The sequence below is a fragment of the Anas acuta genome, chromosome 3 (assembly GCF_963932015.1).
Source record: "Anas acuta chromosome 3, bAnaAcu1.1, whole genome shotgun sequence".
Lineage (NCBI taxonomy): Eukaryota > Metazoa > Chordata > Aves > Anseriformes > Anatidae > Anas > Anas acuta.
Genome location: NC_088981.1, coordinates 14944940 through 14962689, shown reverse-complemented (window position 1 = coordinate 14962689; position 17750 = coordinate 14944940). Strand labels below are relative to the sequence as shown.

At 32.9% G+C, this 17750-nt stretch overlaps 1 long non-coding RNA gene across 2 annotated transcripts; it reads left to right on the top strand.

Annotated features, from left to right (window-relative positions):
- The first annotated feature begins 12540 nt into the window (after positions 1 to 12540).
- Positions 12541 to 16940, top strand: LOC137852960 (uncharacterized). Of its 2 annotated transcripts, none has more exons than XR_011094097.1 (4): positions 12541 to 12646; positions 15162 to 15240; positions 15958 to 16097; positions 16210 to 16940. It is a non-coding gene; the product is annotated as an uncharacterized lncRNA (long non-coding RNA). The 2 variants fall into 2 exon arrangements; XR_011094096.1 differs by having other exon boundaries at positions 16205 to 16940.
- The last annotated feature ends 810 nt before the right edge of the window (positions 16941 to 17750 follow it).

Below are 17750 nucleotides of genomic sequence, written 5' to 3'. Positions count from 1 at the left end.
GGTACTTCCAGTATGCCGGTGTTTCACATTCTTTTTCACATTTGTGAAATTTCACAGTTCATCAGAATCATTTCATTATAACGCATTGATTCATAAGGTAAGAACAACCCTCGAAGAAGGAGACAGTTTCACTCTGACAGATGAAGTATAACGGGCAACATCTCAGCTCTCAAAAATTAAATGTATATCATTGCAAAACAATGATAATATATTTTCAGTTTATATTTCCATGCAGAGAAGTGTCAGGTTTCATTTTGGTGCTTAGATTATGGCAAATTTATTTTGGGACCATGTAAGACTAAAAGGTTTCTGCTCTGTTCTTCATCTTGCATTTGCTTTGAAGGACACAAAGTTTTAACCCAGAATCCTTTTATTTCAGTGAATTCTGAGCAAAATCAAATTATAACTAAACCAAGTTCAGAAATTTCTAGATCCCCTTAAAATGGAATTTTCTGCTCAGCTACATGTATCATTACATTTAAATATATCATTCATTATTACATTATTATACTATTATTTAAAGTTAAAGAGCAAGGCTGTTTTGAGCAGTGACCTATACAATTTGCAGAGTGCTGCTAGGCAGCTTGCTTATAAACATTGCTATGGAGATATGACATGGCAGAATCCTCCTTTCCATTTCTACATCAGGTCACACATTTTCGACATTTTTTTCTGTCTGCATCCTCCAAACAATTGCTAAAGGACTTTTACGAAGAAAATAGATGTAGCTTTATAAATACAAGTAGGTCAGTTCTCCAGTCCCTCTCCTTCTAGTATTTGAGCACTCTTGCAGTTTGCTAGCAAGTTAGAGTTGGTAATTTCTAAGTATTGACTTTGTCTGTCTGGGAACAGTGCCCTGTCCATCTATTTTTTTCCCTCCATCCCCAATATCCTGTGCCAAATTTTTGTTACAAGCCTTTATGTCAGGGATTGCAATCTCCTTTCTGCCATTACCTAGCAGAAAGGGGCATTGCAGTTGACATCCAAGTGCTACAGCATTAACTTGGTTACAAAATACTTTTGTAGTCCTGTACCAGACTCCTTTCAGATGCTGTTTTTGTGAAGGGCTGTGTGTAAGAATGTGTAAACATTCCCTTGAAAATCCATTTACTGAGCACAGCACTTTCACTAGAAGTGCTTGTGAATACTGTGCATTAATGAAGAGCTATAGTAACTATGTTTACGTGCTCTTGATTTAGCTACTTAATGTTATCTTACTATGAACACAATAAACTATGGCACTAGGTCTTCAATATGATTCATTCATTGTTTATGATTAAATAAAAAGCAATGTATAATAATGCATTTCATCCCACATTGGTAGATAAGTGTAAATCTTTTGTCATTTGTTGGAAAGATAATAACATATATCCTTGATTCCCACAATCTTATGAATTACTTTCAACTACTTAAATGTTCTCTTGACAAATCAGTAAATAAATGAATAAATAAATAATGGGATTCAGTAGTAGAATTCAATTTTTTATGTTGACAGAATAGAATAATTCATTTGGAAAGGACCTACAAAGATCATCAAGTCCAACTGCCAACAGGCATTTTGCTAAAATGCGGCTAAACAAACATGAGTATACACATCTAATATGCATGTATGCAATTACAGTATCTAAAAATCTATATATTTAGAAGATTTTTGGAAGTGAAGTAGCAGAGGGTTTTTCCAATTAAATATTTTTCTGCAATATTAAACTGCTATTTGCTGATATGTTTGTATATTTAAAATTTGTAAGTAATGTAACTAATGCAAATTTGTGCAATCAAGACCTCTGTGTAGGACATAATTTGAAGAATTTTGACTGAGTAAATATACAGAAATGTAACCTGTGATACTGAAAAACTTGGAGACACTTAAAATCACTGGCTACCTAATTAGAATTGGATGAGGTAATTAATACTTCTGAAAAATCCACTAGCTTCCTATTTGCATTTACAGGCAATTTAAAATTCAGGACATCCACTACAGTTATGATTTGGAATCCTGGGGATGTTGTGTTTCTAATGAACTAATTTTCAAAAGCTAATTACACCTGAATGATCTTAGTCTGCAACAAAACAAAATTTAAGTTGACAACATTTTACACATAATTTGGGTATTACTCATTAGAGCCAAAGGTAATAAAAAGGATATATTATTGTATTCATAGTAGGCTAGATTTATTTATTTATTTTTTAGATTATCAGAAAATATAAATTTCAGTGCAAGTACATTTGTTGTTTTTCTCTGGGCAGAGAGACGGCCCTAAATCTGTGGAACACTTAATTCGTAAGTATATGATATTTTCAGAATTATAGGTACAGCCAAACAAGTTTACAAGGATCCTCTAATACAGGTGAACTCATACATACTGGATGGATATACATGTACCCTGTTGATTACGAAATAAGACATAAGTAAAATTAAAGTAATGTTTGCTTTGAAATTGTATCTTAAAGTAGCATATGGTTTATATTCTCTGAAATAGGCAGGTCATTTTAGTCATTGACAAATACTGATGATAATTGTATTGTTTAGATTGTAAAAACAGGCGTGAATATGAATTAAATGGTATGACTTAAAAAACAAAGGAAGGCTCTTCTCATACCATTAGGAAGAAAATGGGGATTGTTCCTGGGAGAGCCAGTCATATGACATGGCTTATAATGCTATATTATTCCTATTTCCAGAAGAATAATTCTGTTGAAAGATGGTTGTTTCCCAGGAATATAGATATGATACAAATTAAGACTTCCTTATTATTGATAATTCCTTTCAAAGCAGTTTCTCAATTGAAAAGCAGATGAGCATTCCTAGTAGACTGTCTGCATGTTATCCAAACACAAAAAGAGTTTCAGGCTTCTTTCTGATGTATTTTGTTTGATTCAAGACAGTCCTTTGCTGTTTTATTTTTATTTTATTTATTTATTTATTTATTTATTTATTTTTGAAACAGATATTTGTGCAAAATAATCCAAATTAGAATAAAACAATTATGTGACAATGTTAATCTCAGCTAATAATCATACTAATGACCTATTTTTAGACAAAAAAATATTATTATTATTTTACCTCTGCTATAAAGTCTTCTTTTATGATTATGTGAATGAATCTTTCAAAACAAGCTGAAACTTCTTGCATTTGGCACAATACAGTAATTTTGATTGCCTGTCTTTTGTTCCCCCTAAGAGCTATTTTTCATTTCTGCTTGAGACTAAGAAGCCCTTTTTTTTTTTTTCTTTTAATCTGATTTTTTTTTCCTGGCATAGACACGATCAATAAGAAACCTGCCTCAATACTAGGAGAGAATGATCTTTGCATTCTCAGCTGATGATACTGCAGAAAAGTTTGACTCTGGTGTCAAGCTATTATTTCTCTGTATTTTCCAGCAACATGGAATTTTCCTAATACATCTATATATAAAAATAAATGAGGTCATTTGTTAAAAATGAACACAGATGTCTATAGTTCTGCTTGACTGACAGCATTTGTCTTCACCAAACATTATTTACAGAGTCATTAGAGGTTTTACCAGGAACAATTTTAAATGTAAAGAATGACTTGAAAATACAGTTTTGTGAGTAGTCTTGCATGTGTATTACTTCTCTGTTGGTGAGATGGTCAAAATAACTACAATTTTATTTAATCCCTTCTTAAACAAATATGTCAATACATATGTCCTATCCTCCTTTTAATTTTAATGACATATTTTGCTGAGTTCAAATCTTTGTTCCATTCATAAATGCCATAAATGTTCTTATATACAGGATAGAAATAAGCCAGTGCAAACAGTTAATACTTCGTATTTCATTCTTCTACTCATGATGCAGGTAATTTGGGACAAACTGTTAATACCTTATTATGTATTTGTTCCCAGCCTGGTCTGCATTTAAAAATTTCTGCTCGCAGTTTGCAATTGACCAACAATAATGGCCATTTTTCAGTTTGTACTCCTTTTGTTCATATTTAGTGGTCCCTCACAGACCCACAAGTGGCTATTTACTGAAGTTGTTATTTATATGCTACTCATATAGTTCCCACATCGACTATTGGCAAAATTTTCATAGCAAATGTGTAATGTAATGAGAGCAAGTCCTCAGCCTGAGTGGAATAGCTGATGGTTTGATAAATCAGAGCCCAACACGTCAATGTATTAGGAAATAATCCCAGAGGCGAAGACACTAGCTATAATACTGAGCTGCTCAGATTACATACAGATTTATGCTGTTGACTACCGCAAATATGTTGCTGAAACCCAGACACACTGCTTTTCTTTAGGCAGTTTACCATCTCGCAGCTAATGTTACATACAGCAAAGTAAAAGGTACCTTCACAGCTCACCCCCACGCATGTGGGTAGCAGTAGAGCAATTTGATAGGGTTTAGCACAGTATCAGTCATTATTGCCCAGGTTTTGGAGGTTGCAGAAATGACTGGAATAACATGATAGCTGAGACCTCTTTTATGCTTCCTATGGCACTGCTGGATTTCACATAGAGACCACTTAAGAATTTTCTTTCAATTTGTTTCTTAATTATTTTAATTACCCTTCATTATATTCCCCAAATTGCCAAATGATAATGCTTTTCCATGGGAACATTTGTTTTAATAAACTGAGCATCATACATGCTGCAGCAAAAGTTGAACAGTGATCGATTTTATATTAATTATAAGTTTTCATTTCAGAACTGCAAAGAAAATGTGCATTTTATCAGCTATGGCAAGTACTTCCAAGTAATTATCTACTCAGATCAATTGTCTTTCACTTTCGTTCTGCCAGCAACACAGTACAATGAACTTGAGAAAGTAACCTCTGTCCTTACAGTAGGCATTGCACCATGGCATTGCAGCAGTGTTGCCATCCATAGCAGAACCACAGGAATTCAGGAAATCTTCAATCTGTAAAGTTGACTTTAACTCACTATTTTATGGGAAGGCACCAGCTCATCTGAGCATGGAACATAATTGTTTTGTCCTAGAAGTTATGAATCAAAATGTTCTGCTGTGAATTTTCTTACTGACAAGATAGATTGAGCCAATGTATGTAAATTGGTGGTTCAACTATCAGAGAAGGTATTCAATCAACTAAAAGTGGTAAAAAGCATTGCTTCATTGCTTATAGATTGCTTCAGTAGTTGATGGTAGTTCTCTGTAAATTCATTTTAATATTATCTAAAATAATAGCAAAGTGTGAGTAGGTCAAGTTGTCATATTTGTCTTTACTGAAGTTATCCATGTGTCTAAATACAGAATTTTTAAGCATTCAGTAGGATATTTTAGTTATGGAAAATGTTTTGATGGAGGTTTGATTTTCCAATTGCTAGCCTTAGGAAGCATTCCTCTTAGAAGTCCAAAAGAGGAATCATTCTAGAATGACAAAATTTAATCTTTTTGTCATTTGTCTATACAATTAGACTATAGTGCCAAGCTACCTCTTGTGAAAACCTAAAGAAAATATTACTGGTGCACAAATAAGATACATTTCTCTTCAATGAAGTAAGATAATCAGCTGAGGAAGGAAAAAAAAAAAAAAAAAAAAAAAAGACAATATCTTTAATTGGAATAGGACTGTGGAAATTAAAGGTGGTATTCACCTTTATCTTTAGCAAAAATAAGCAATCTAAAAATTAAGAAAATGGCTTGTTACTTTTTACTTTTTTAGGTTTGTCTCAGTAATCTGTGGAGATAAATATTACCAGAGTGTTCACTTCATCCAAAGACAAATATCTGACTAGTGTGATGAAATAGTCATTCAGCAGGTATTTTCTCTACTAGTAAGGACAAAGGAGACGAGATGAGCAGCTTGAATCAGACACCTGGCTTTTACTTACATAACTGTACCAAATTCCATTCTGAGTGTTAGCATTTTGAGAATATAGTGCATTATGCCTCTTTACTTTTGTGGGTTTTGTGTTTGTATTATAAATTCTTTAATTAAAAAAAAATAAAATAATGAAAGAACACTTAATCCTACAGGAAAAAAAAAATATCCTCACTGATATTGAGAACTGCAGTCTTCTGTGCTGCTGAGAGTCTCTTTATGTACTTGCATCTGGACTTCAAGTCTGGATCTTGATATGCTGTCAAGGTTGAAGGCTGCATGTCTGACAGCCTTTCGTAGTTTTTGCCCATGCTTATGGCTTTTAAGATTATTATAGTTCACTGAATATATAAATATCAAATTTAGAAGATTATTTTTGCTCCATAATAAACTCACATTTATTGATAATTTTTGCAGATTTCATATATTTACTTATCATTTCCTTTTCAGCTATTTTGAAAAACTGAAGTATGTACAAAACATAAAAGGTACGGTGGGGGAAACAGCTGTAAAAACTTCAGAGCTGTGATGGGGGAAAAAAAAGAGCTTTAAATTCTGAGTGGTACTTTTAGATACAATTTCAGTTTACCACTAATATTCTTCATCTATAACGTGTCTAGGAATGTTTCCTAAAAAACATGCTATAAACAGCTAAGTAATGTCATTAATTTGCAGTTAATGTGCATGTTGACTCATTAAACAAATGTAAACCTCTGCATAGTGTCAATATAAGTAGGTGCAGATTGCACTCTAAATGCATCAAGTGTATAGTTCAGAAGTTATCCTTTACTTTGTATGCACTGCAAGAAGGTAGAAGTCTGAAAGCAGGATATCTGAAATGCAATTTATAGCAACCAATTTCACAACACTACTAATGAATTGGTTTTCAGATGACTTAAAGTATATTCCTTGACTTTCAGTTATTTCTATATTCATAGCATATGAAATTGTATAATTAAAATGTTTGATTTATAGCTATATAAAATTGCAGTATTAATGTTACATGAAATAAATTTATTTTAATTTTTTAAAATGGATTTTAAGTCAACTTAGTGTTTGTGAGGTGTGTTATGCAGACAGCTCCAGAAGGCATACACAGAGCAACTGTGGACTGCGAACTATCACAGGGGCCATCAGCCTATTGGGCACCCACTAATACAGAGTTAGGGCAAGGTTATACCAGCCATTTTTTGACAGGGTCAGTTATCCATTACAAAATAGAATGAGGTGAATAGAATGCCACGAGACTGTCAATCACCTTTCAGATTATCATCATATTTAATCACTCATTTGAAGGTCTCATTTTAAAAAAAACACCAGTCTTGGAATTAAGGAGATGTCATAGCCCAACTGACAAACCAAGGATTTGGACATGGAAAAGCAGCACACTGATCCCAGCTGTGCTGTGTAATCACTACATCAGCAATGCTGAGGATCTGATGCTGAGAAGAGTTTAGGAGATCCACCAGTTTTATTCAGGCCATTTGTGCAGAGACCATTTTCAAAAATATTTGCAAATAACTTAGGAATACAACTAGTTTCACTACCATTGAAACTACTGTTTGAGGCCTGTTCATAAATATTATACTTCTGCAGATACATGAAAAACTCTTCATTTTGCATATAGTGGCTTAGTATTAAAAACAATATACTCACAACACTAAATAATGAAGTTAATGTTCATTTTCAGTGTGTCTTACTGCTTAGTTTGGATGCTTATTGCATTATCATTTGGATGTTCTTTATTACTTTTAATGGTATGTATGTGACATTCAAAGGAATATACTGTAATCATTGCTTTTTCATTCTTAAAGTTGCAGAAAGTAGTTTTAGTGTCCTGTTTTTAATAACAGTATGTTTCTAATAATATTTGTATTGAGTGAATCGAAATATTAAGTTGCTGACATATTTCATATTTCAAATATTTTATAAACCAGACTTCATTAACATATTGCTTAATAAAAGCAATTATAGTTCATTTATAAATCAGTGCAAACCTTTAATTTTCATTAACAAGATGTGTAAACCAGCTTACAATACTATTAGATACTGCAAATTTTCTTTCCATTATCAATGGGTATTTTGTTTTAGAAAAGTTTACTTGCTGTTCAGTGAGATCTTTTTTGTAGCTCAAAGAAGCTTTATTTTGTATTTATATTTGTATTTGAATTGTACTCAGATTACTACACTATTTAATAATAAACTATAATAAGTGCACAAGTAATGACAAATATAGGACTACTATATAACTACCTGCATAAAGGTAGTTAGAAACATTTACAATAATTTCAGCCTAGTATATATTTCAGCCACTATATGTCTATACTGGCAAAAGATGTGTCCAAAAGTTTTCTTCTGTCCCATGAGAGCATACTCTAGAAAACCTCACTCTTGATGGCATGCTAGAGCTCAGGTAAGAAAGCTCTGCAGATTTTTTTCATAATTTCTGGTCATTTTCTGTCTCATCCAATATCTTCTATTTTTGAACAACTTAAAATCAGACCGATAGCTCTGTTTGGTCATTTGCAGTACCTGCATCACTGTGATAAAGGGAACTGTGACAATGACCCCCAGAATATAAACTGCTATAGGGTTGTCTTTTTTAATTTTGCAGGAAAATTAAAAGCATCCCTAAGTTCTTTTGGGTCACACAAAATATTTTTCTATAATGATAGTCCTTCAGATTTCAATGGGAAGCTTGGTTGCAGATGATTGGCAACACCTGACATTTAAAAAGATTATACTTCAAAGTCTAATTAGGCTCAATTGTGAACATTTTCATGGCTGATCATCACCAGCTGAGGCACGTCTCACTGACAAGCATTTCCAGAGTGACCAGATTTACTTATCTCAACTGACATTTGACAGAAAAAAAATGCAGTTTTGTCCACATAGTAAGGGAAAGTTCTATTGATTATGTGGCCAACTGCAATGCATGTTGCTGTCCCCCCCAAAAAATTTATTATAATATTTCTAGTCACTGCGAGTGAAAGAAAGATGGAACAATAAATATTAAATAAATACATAAATAAATAAATAAACATAAGAACTATTTATTTATTTATTTATTTATTTACAAAGTAGCTTTTGGAATTATAATTACATATTAAAAAAATAAATTAATTTTATTAGCTAGCATCTGGTTATAGGCCCTTTAAAAGTATATGATCAACATGATTCATCCTACAGGTTTTAGTTTGTTCCCACTGAAGTCAAAAAGATGTTTGAATAAATGCATGTGGTGAAAGTAGAGGACAGCAGCCTCTTGGAACCACATCAGCCTTAGTACAGCATCCTGACTGACCAAGCATGCCACACCACAACGACACAACATTTACCCCATATTTATGTACAGACTTTCACCCATGGCCCTCTGGTTTATTATCCATGTGTAGCTTAGCTTAAGGAAGAGGAATGAAGCAATGTTTGCAAGAGACAAGTGAGGCAGACCTGGCGACGGTCCAAGGAAATCTCCCTGACAGTCTTTCATTTCATTGTCTTTTGCTCCTTAGAGAGGTGGAGGATATACTTGCTTGCTTATTCTCAGAGTTATCATCTGTCTGAGTGCAGACAGATCTGGCATTTCACAAAGCAAATACTAAACCAGATGTCTCCATGCTTCTCCCTTAAACTTGGAGTCTGCCAGAAACCAGGGACAACTGCACTGACACAATACGTCTTTGTCCCTAAACCTAATATTGTTGGTATGGTCCTCTTGGTGCTGATGTGAAATACTTTTTTTTTTTTTGCAAGTGTGCTTCCCCATTTGAAATGGGGCAAGATGACATCTAGAACTGTCACCTGCAGCTCTTGTGAATGCAGCAGAGTTCTGACAAGGTATCAGCTCACAGCTTTTGATTAATTTGGGGGTTCTGAGGAAGATGTTTTCTTATGCTATCCCTAATTAGTGATATGCAGTATTTTTATTTATTTATTTATTTATTTATTTATTTATTTATTTATTTATTTTTGTAGCTGTGCAAAGTCAAAAAACCTGAGTACTACTATCAAGTGGGAGGACAGTATCCAGAACGCAGTACTTTAGCAAAAAAAAAAAAAAAAAAAAAAGGAGCAATATGCCAATATGCCATCCAATTTGAAAAAGGAGCTGTGTAGCATATGGCATCAGCACCTTACCTCAAGTATGTGATTGCTTAATGTATTTTCTCCTCAGTATTGCCTTTGACCTTTTGGTTTCCCAAATCTGACCTGTTGGGAATGCTATAATGAATCTTCTTTCCCTTTATGTGAAGATAGAGATGGACTATACGAATGACTCGGAAGGAACAATCTGATCTTGAATGAATTCTAGATTAGGATATAGCCTTTAATGACTTTAGAACAGGTTATATTAAGAACTCTAGAGTCAGAGTACACCATTTATTCTCAAAGTAGGTAAAACAGGGGCAGCTGTTTATGTCTGTTCTTTAAAAAAGATAACAAATATTCCTGAATACCACTCATGGAGGTTAGTGTTAAAATAGAAGTCAGTAGCTATGGAAAAAAGGAAAATAAAATTCCATGCTGAAATTCAGCACAGTGAAATCTTTTGGGTAGTGGTGCACACTTGGTCATGGAAAAAGAATCCAATTCATACATGTGTGCAGATTCCTTTGCTGAAACAGAGAGAGATCACAGCTGCTTAACTAAACCACCTGCATCAAGGCTTAAGGGACAAAATCTGGAAACTTTAGTACCCCCCCCAATAATATATATATAATATATATATAGTATGTACATAATATATATACACAATATATATGTATATAGTATATGTGTATATACACATATATTGTATATATATATTATGTACATACTATATTATAATATATAATATACATTATAAAATTATATAATAACAAATATGATATATATAATATAATACATATAATGTATTTACATTATATAATATAATAATATATTCATATAATATTTAGGATGTATGTTTAGATAAATTATAATATTAATAATGTATATAATATAGAGAAATATAATATTTATAATTTATATAATATATTTATATATATTGTGTGTATATATATATTTTTATATATATATATGACCTTACATATATATATATATATATATATATATATATATATATATATATATATATAATATCCCAAGTTGGAAGGGACCCACAAGGATCATCATATAAAATAATGATTATATATATATAATAAATATTAATATATAATAAAATATGCGTATAACATATACTATATTATAATTATAAATGTATTTTATAATATACATTATACGTATTATTATAAAATAATTATATATAATATCTAATTATATTGTTATAATGATATATATTTATATCATTAAGAGTAATATTATATATCTACACATTTTTTTTTTCTGTTATGTCACTAAGAGATTAATTTCCTTCACCTTCTGCACTGAGTAACTAGCATGATCTAGCAGTTCAGAGAAGGCCTGATCACAAACACCAGTTTGGATCTTACTCTATCCAGCAGAGGGCACTGATATGCACATACAATATTAAATGTATATTAAAGGTTATTTTGGCAAATAGTTCTTCAAAAAAATTTATCAGAAGCTTAATTGAATGATTACTGTTAATACAATGCATGTTTTTATTATAAAAGTTATAATTTCTATGCTTTTGTGTCACTAGTATTATTATTTTTACTGGCTAACAATTTAAGTGAATATATTGAAAAATAAATTATTTTGTATTAGTACTGTACTGTATTTTGTCTTTTTTTTTTTTTTTTTTTTTCCCTCTAAAATGCATACACTAAGTTTTTTCATCAACGATACTTTGAAGGAGAATGATTTTAAGGAGAACCGCTAATCAAATCTAGTGTCTTGCTGAAATCAGTACTGAAGTACTGATTATGGTAAGTGTTATCCTTTACGTTGCTTCCAGAAAGTCATATACTACATAAGTATGAACCTTCTGCAGTTCCTATATTGTGGAAATCCATATCAGGGGCAGCAATAATAAACAGCTGAGCATGATCACTGTGAACAAACTGAATTCATCTCTGACTTAATTAAAGCACATTAATAGTTTGAGAGCATAACTTTCCTTCCCCAAATGTTCTGAAGATACAGATTACTAGGGATAAAATGGACTTAAACAAGAGCTACAAGCCTCCCCAAACACCTCATACATAGCTTAAAAGATAAGAAAAAAAAGCAAAATGTTTTGGCTGTTTTCAGTCTGCATGTGTTAAGACTGGCTTGATCAAGTGTAGTGGGTGAGCTTTCCTTTCAGAAGGTTAAGAGTAATCAGTCTGTTCATAGCATTTCTGCTTTGAGTTGAATGCAGTTTCAGAGTTAACTCATCACACTGTAATTAGCAACAGGTATGCAAAGTCATGCAGAGAGAAAGTGGAATGCAATTTTCATTAATCAATTCATTAACTCATTTTTTTCATGGAAAGAAGGAAAAGTAAATGCCTACTTCTGTGACTTGAAATAATGATATAATCAAGGCTGCAACTCAGTAATAAAAGGTTGCAAATCACTGGACTCGATTTTGTTGCCATCAAAGTCAAAGGCAGCATGCAATGAAGGTAGGAGTTGGCTGTAAGAAAGCAGGAATTTTCTCTGCTGAGGCTGACTTGAAGTTAGCTCAATCAGTGTTTGAATGAGTGGGGAATTACAGCTTTCACAGGCACTTTGCATTGGCTGATCATTAAATGTCCTCAGAAGCAATTACAAGGACAGAATACAGCAACAGCTGTAATGATCAGTGTTCTCTTTCATTGCCATTAATGCCATTACCTGCTTTACTAAACAACTTTTCCTAGAAGCTGTCAGTTATCTTAGCAAACGATCTCCAGCAATGGCAGAAAGGTTGGTTGGGCTAATAGGTATTTAATTCTACTATTATCCACAATTCCAGAAATACTCGATATGGAACACAAGTGTTCTGAACTGAAATCTCCTTTCTACTTTGACCTCTAGAGCTGCTTTTGTAGCCTTTTTATTTTCTGCCTCTTTTAAATTTAAACATTATCCATAGAAACCTGAATCATTCAAACCTGACTGTTAGCTAACCTCATAAAAATTTTCTTGGTAGCTCATTAGATTCTCTGCTCTTGAAAAATGTAAGTTAAGAACAATTGACTTGACAACTGACTTGATATGCATCAAGTCTCTGCATGTAGAGAAAGCCTTTGACAGAGTGGTGTGGAAAAAATTTGCTGATCCTATAAAGGTTCCTGTTATTTTCAGTTCTCTGTTCTTCGCTGGCAGAACAATGCCTGTTTGCTATTGATTCCAACTTGAATAATTATTTTAAGTATCCAGTGTCACTACTCTAGGTAATTCAAAGTTACATGCAAAGTTACATTATTATAAAAGATGAATGTACACTTTTTTTTTTTTTTCTTCAAAATATAAATAACTATCCAGACCTTATCTCCATTGGACTACTTGGAAAAAATTTTGATCATTTTGACTTAAAACTAGGTAACTCTTTTTCATGATTGCACAGACCATTAGAAAAACTAGAGCTAGGGAATGAAGCTGCCTGTTTTTTTTTTTTTTAGAAAATTTGTTTAAAAATATATTAAAACATCCTAATCACATCTCACTGTCTTTAAGCGCTGTGCATCATCCCTAAGTGGAAAGCCAATAGGCAAACTGGGGAATCTCCCTGTGATCAGTCTAAGGGAGCAGATGCCTTCATTTGGAAACATAGCAGACAGAAGTTTTGTGTGCTTGAGTGGAACACTGACTACAAGCATGAATGGCTGATAGAAAACCTTCAGGAATTCAGGAGGGAACATGTTGGCCTGTACTGTCTTTGTTGAATCTGGTTTTGAGCACTTGATATGCTTTGAAGCAAGTTAAATTAAGCATTCTGTCTTGAAGAGATATGTACAGAATTTTAGGGAAGGTAGATATAAGTCACTTTGAGACTACTGTGTAACAGGGCATCGTTTTCATCTCACAGAGCCAGTGGTAATGTTAATACATTCAGATTGAGGGTCATCAAAGGCCTCTTGGAAGTAGTTGAGATATAGTAACTTTACTGAGTTGCACAATTATAATATGTTCTTGATCTTAGCAAATAATATTATTATTATTATTTTAATACTTTCAGTATTCTGTGTATGTATAGGGAATTTTGACTCTGGCATTAGCTGACCCTGTCACCCTTCAGAAAGATTATTAATTTGCCAAAGCTGCCTGAAGGCAGCTTTCATCTTTCTCTAGAGTTCTAAGTGAGTCAGATAGCTCAGGAAATGCCAGGAGAAAACTAGAAGAAAACACATAGATTGACATAGAAGAAAAGACGTGAAGGAATAAGTATAAAAATAGTAATGAGATCTGTAGCAGATCAGATTTATGAAATATATTTTCAAATTATACATAAAATTGAGCTATATAAATCTTAATTTGTGGATTTAGCATTCTCAGTATATTATAAACAAGTGTTCTTGTTCTTTCTTTAGTGATAATAAGATACAGAAAAAAAAAGTAGTTTTTCTGTACCTCTAAACTGAACAGTTTAGCAGCTGGTCTGGGCTTGTTATTGTTAAGAGAGATAGCCTTATATAGCAGATCTGATTTGTGAAGCACAATGAAGTTTTGAACTCAGTTTATTGTTTGCTCCCAAATGAATTCTTGTCTGTTAGACAATACATCACTGACTGCAGTTTGCTGACACTCCTGTTCAGGATAATTTTCAGTTACAGAAAAAGTAGAGTACCTATCTTTCTGTGAGATGTGGTGACCCTTGCTACAACTTTTCCTGGCATGCCAGATCACATAACAAAATCCATTTCTTAGAAATTGTATGGGAAATATTCATCATTCATGTTGGTTTGTAAAACTCATGCTATGGAAGCTGTAAGATCATTTTGGAATAAGACCCATGGATAAAAACTATGCCAAGAAATTGTAGAAAGTCAAAGAATAGTTTTCCACCTGGCCCTAGAGATACTAAGTACCTTGTACATCTGCTGAGGAATACAGATTTTGTGAGCTGTCTTTAAATTCTCAGAAGGAAATTGTGTTCTTTTGTGATCTTATCAAACATTTTTGTGGGCAGTATAACCAGATACTGAGTCTACATATCTCAGAGTATCCCAAATAATAAAAGTAGAGATTAAGTTATTTCTAAAAGCCTACATGAGACAACCCTTTTCCCTTCACCTACCCCTTACTAACCATGACATTTTCTGAAGCTAATAATCACATAAAGCACTATGATTTTCATGAAGCTGCTTGGAGATCTTTCTGCTGTTCATTATTACTAGTAACAATGCAGCATTAATAAAGCATTAATTCATTCATTAAGCATTTTTAAAGTCCATTGGGTAAGGAGGGATGAATTATATTTTCCTCTTTTTATTCACAGGAGAAAAAGCCTCTCGGACTCTGTGGTTTAAACCACTGAAACTTGCAGATACATTCCTTTCCTATACGTGAAGCTAATGGTTTGTGCTGTTTTAACCACCTAAAATTTAGACTGGCATTAGATGACTGACTTACTGATTATATTTTTATGATAGCATTTGAATCAGTCTGAATCAATTTCATATCTTGCTGTGCACTTTCCCAACTGCCACTAGTTAAATACTATGCCAATGCATATATATTCATTACTGCTTGTTTTATTTACTTTTATTTTTTTTTGTTTTACTTCATCTATCTGATCACACAAAGACCAAAAGCCTCATTCTGTGGTGTGCACTGAGGCCGAATTAGTGAATAAACCCCTCTGAGAAGTGATATGCCTCTAAAAATATATCATATTCATTTAACAAAATTTATTGTACTGTACATTTGCCCACAGCACTTTCAATATGGTTCTACTTGATGAGTATGCATTCATTATCTTATCATAAGTGTAGGTTCATGGATTTGAACCAGACAGAGCTGGTTTGTGAATTCATTGAAGCGATACATTGAAGGAGAGGAAATGCTGCATAATAAAAAGAAACTGGTTGCAGCAATTATGACATTCTGGGAAGAGGCTTCTTGGTACATAATTGCCCTCATCACTGGGAAAGGAAAGAAAATGGACTGCCCTAGGCTTTGACCAACTTTGAGGAATTGCTACTCTACAAGAAGATATATTGAAAAACATGGAATAAACATGTCCTAATAAAAGTCTATGATATTGTAAATCTGAGCATTTTTTTTCTTTTCAGTTTTAGTGACACAAAGATAATTAAGATAAAATCTACTCTTCTGAAAAAGTGCAGTGAGTAGGAAGTAGCAATGCAATTAATGATGCTGTGCAACACAGAACAAAGGATGACTATTCTGTGCTATCTGACCTCTGACAAAGGTAGGGCAATAATCATGTTAAGCTATATAATGTGTTTTTAGTATTAAAAATTATCAAAATGTTCCATATTTGGTATGCAGTATTTTAATTTGGTTTACTTTTTGAAGTTCAGCTGCCTACAGCAGAAATCATGAGGACCAGCAATATGCTACAAAATCTGAGAAGGAGGCTGGCACCAAAGTTTAAAAATGCAGTCCTGAGTCACTTAAGCAGCATGCATACTTGTTACATCCTAAGTGATAAGGATTACAGCTCCTGCTTGCATGTTATCAATAAGCCAGTGCAGGGTCTCAGGCTTGGTCTTACTAGCTTTCATCCCTAGTTGCCACTTCATGGGGCCCACCTGTATCTGCAATGCTACTTTGATGGCTTTTGGTGTGAAAATTGTTCAGACGTCCTATTTTCTGGTTGCATGTTTAACAGAGTCACTGCTGCTTAGCTCCCATTTGCCCTCCATGTGGCCTCTCCCCCATCACTCAGGGTTTTTCATCCAAGTGTTGCATCTGTCCTACCATCAACCTCTAGGACAAAATAAATAAACAAATCCCCAAACATTATGCATTCTTCATAACATGGCCAAAACCTGAGACTTACTGTAACTCTTCAGTCTAACGTGCTTGAATATTTAATGTACTTTAGAATTCTCTGTTAATTAATATTCCTTATATCACGTATAGTAAATTTTGAGTTAAAGTTCATACGTGTCATTAATTTACATTTGCTTTCTATAAACATTCAAAACCTTGAGTCAACTTCACATTGAGATTTGTAAAAGTCGATTTTTCAGTATGAAAGCTTGAATTTTATCAACTACAAAAAAAAAAAAAAAAGAAAAAAAAATAGTATGTGTCATTTTAGTTATTGTTTTAGTTATTTAGTTATATATTTTTAGTTATATTTAGTTAGGATGAAGTAATAATATTATATATATTAGGATAATAGTAGGATGAAGGAAAAAATCAATTTGCATAACTGCATATCAGCTATCTATGTGATTAGGAAAACACAAACTGTAAACTGACATTCTTCACAGATCACCAAAAGATAATGAACTTATTGTTAGCCAAGAGTCATTCACTGCAGAAACAAACAAACAAGAAAGTCTGAACAGCAAGTGCATTTGAAAAGTTCTGGAAGTCTTCATCACATAGTTTTCAGAAATAGCTACAGGAAGAAACCCATACGTATTTTGTGAAAAATTACAGAGAGCTATGTAATACATAAAAATATCTCTCAGTTTCTCCTAAATAAACACAATAAATTCACACTTTTCTTCCAACAGATCTGAATATCAGAGTAAGATAAATGCATTGCATCTTGTAGATGTGTATGATTAGTATACTTGCCCAAACATAAATGTCACTGTAAATAAATAAAAAAATAAATAATATATGATTTTTAAAATGGGCAAGGAAGCATTTTTTTTTTAATATCTTATTTTCCAGATCCAAAAAGTGATATTTCTGACCAGAATTGTTATACTTAGTTATTTTTTTCTGCATTTCTGTGGACAGCACTTGCTGTCTTTTGCCAGATTTTTTTCCCAACCCACAGAAGAGCTGGTTGAGGACCAAGATAACTGTAGCTTACAAGATATTGTCTTGCTGAGGATAAAAAAAAATTGCTGTAGCAAGCTGATCTGAATAGGGATTG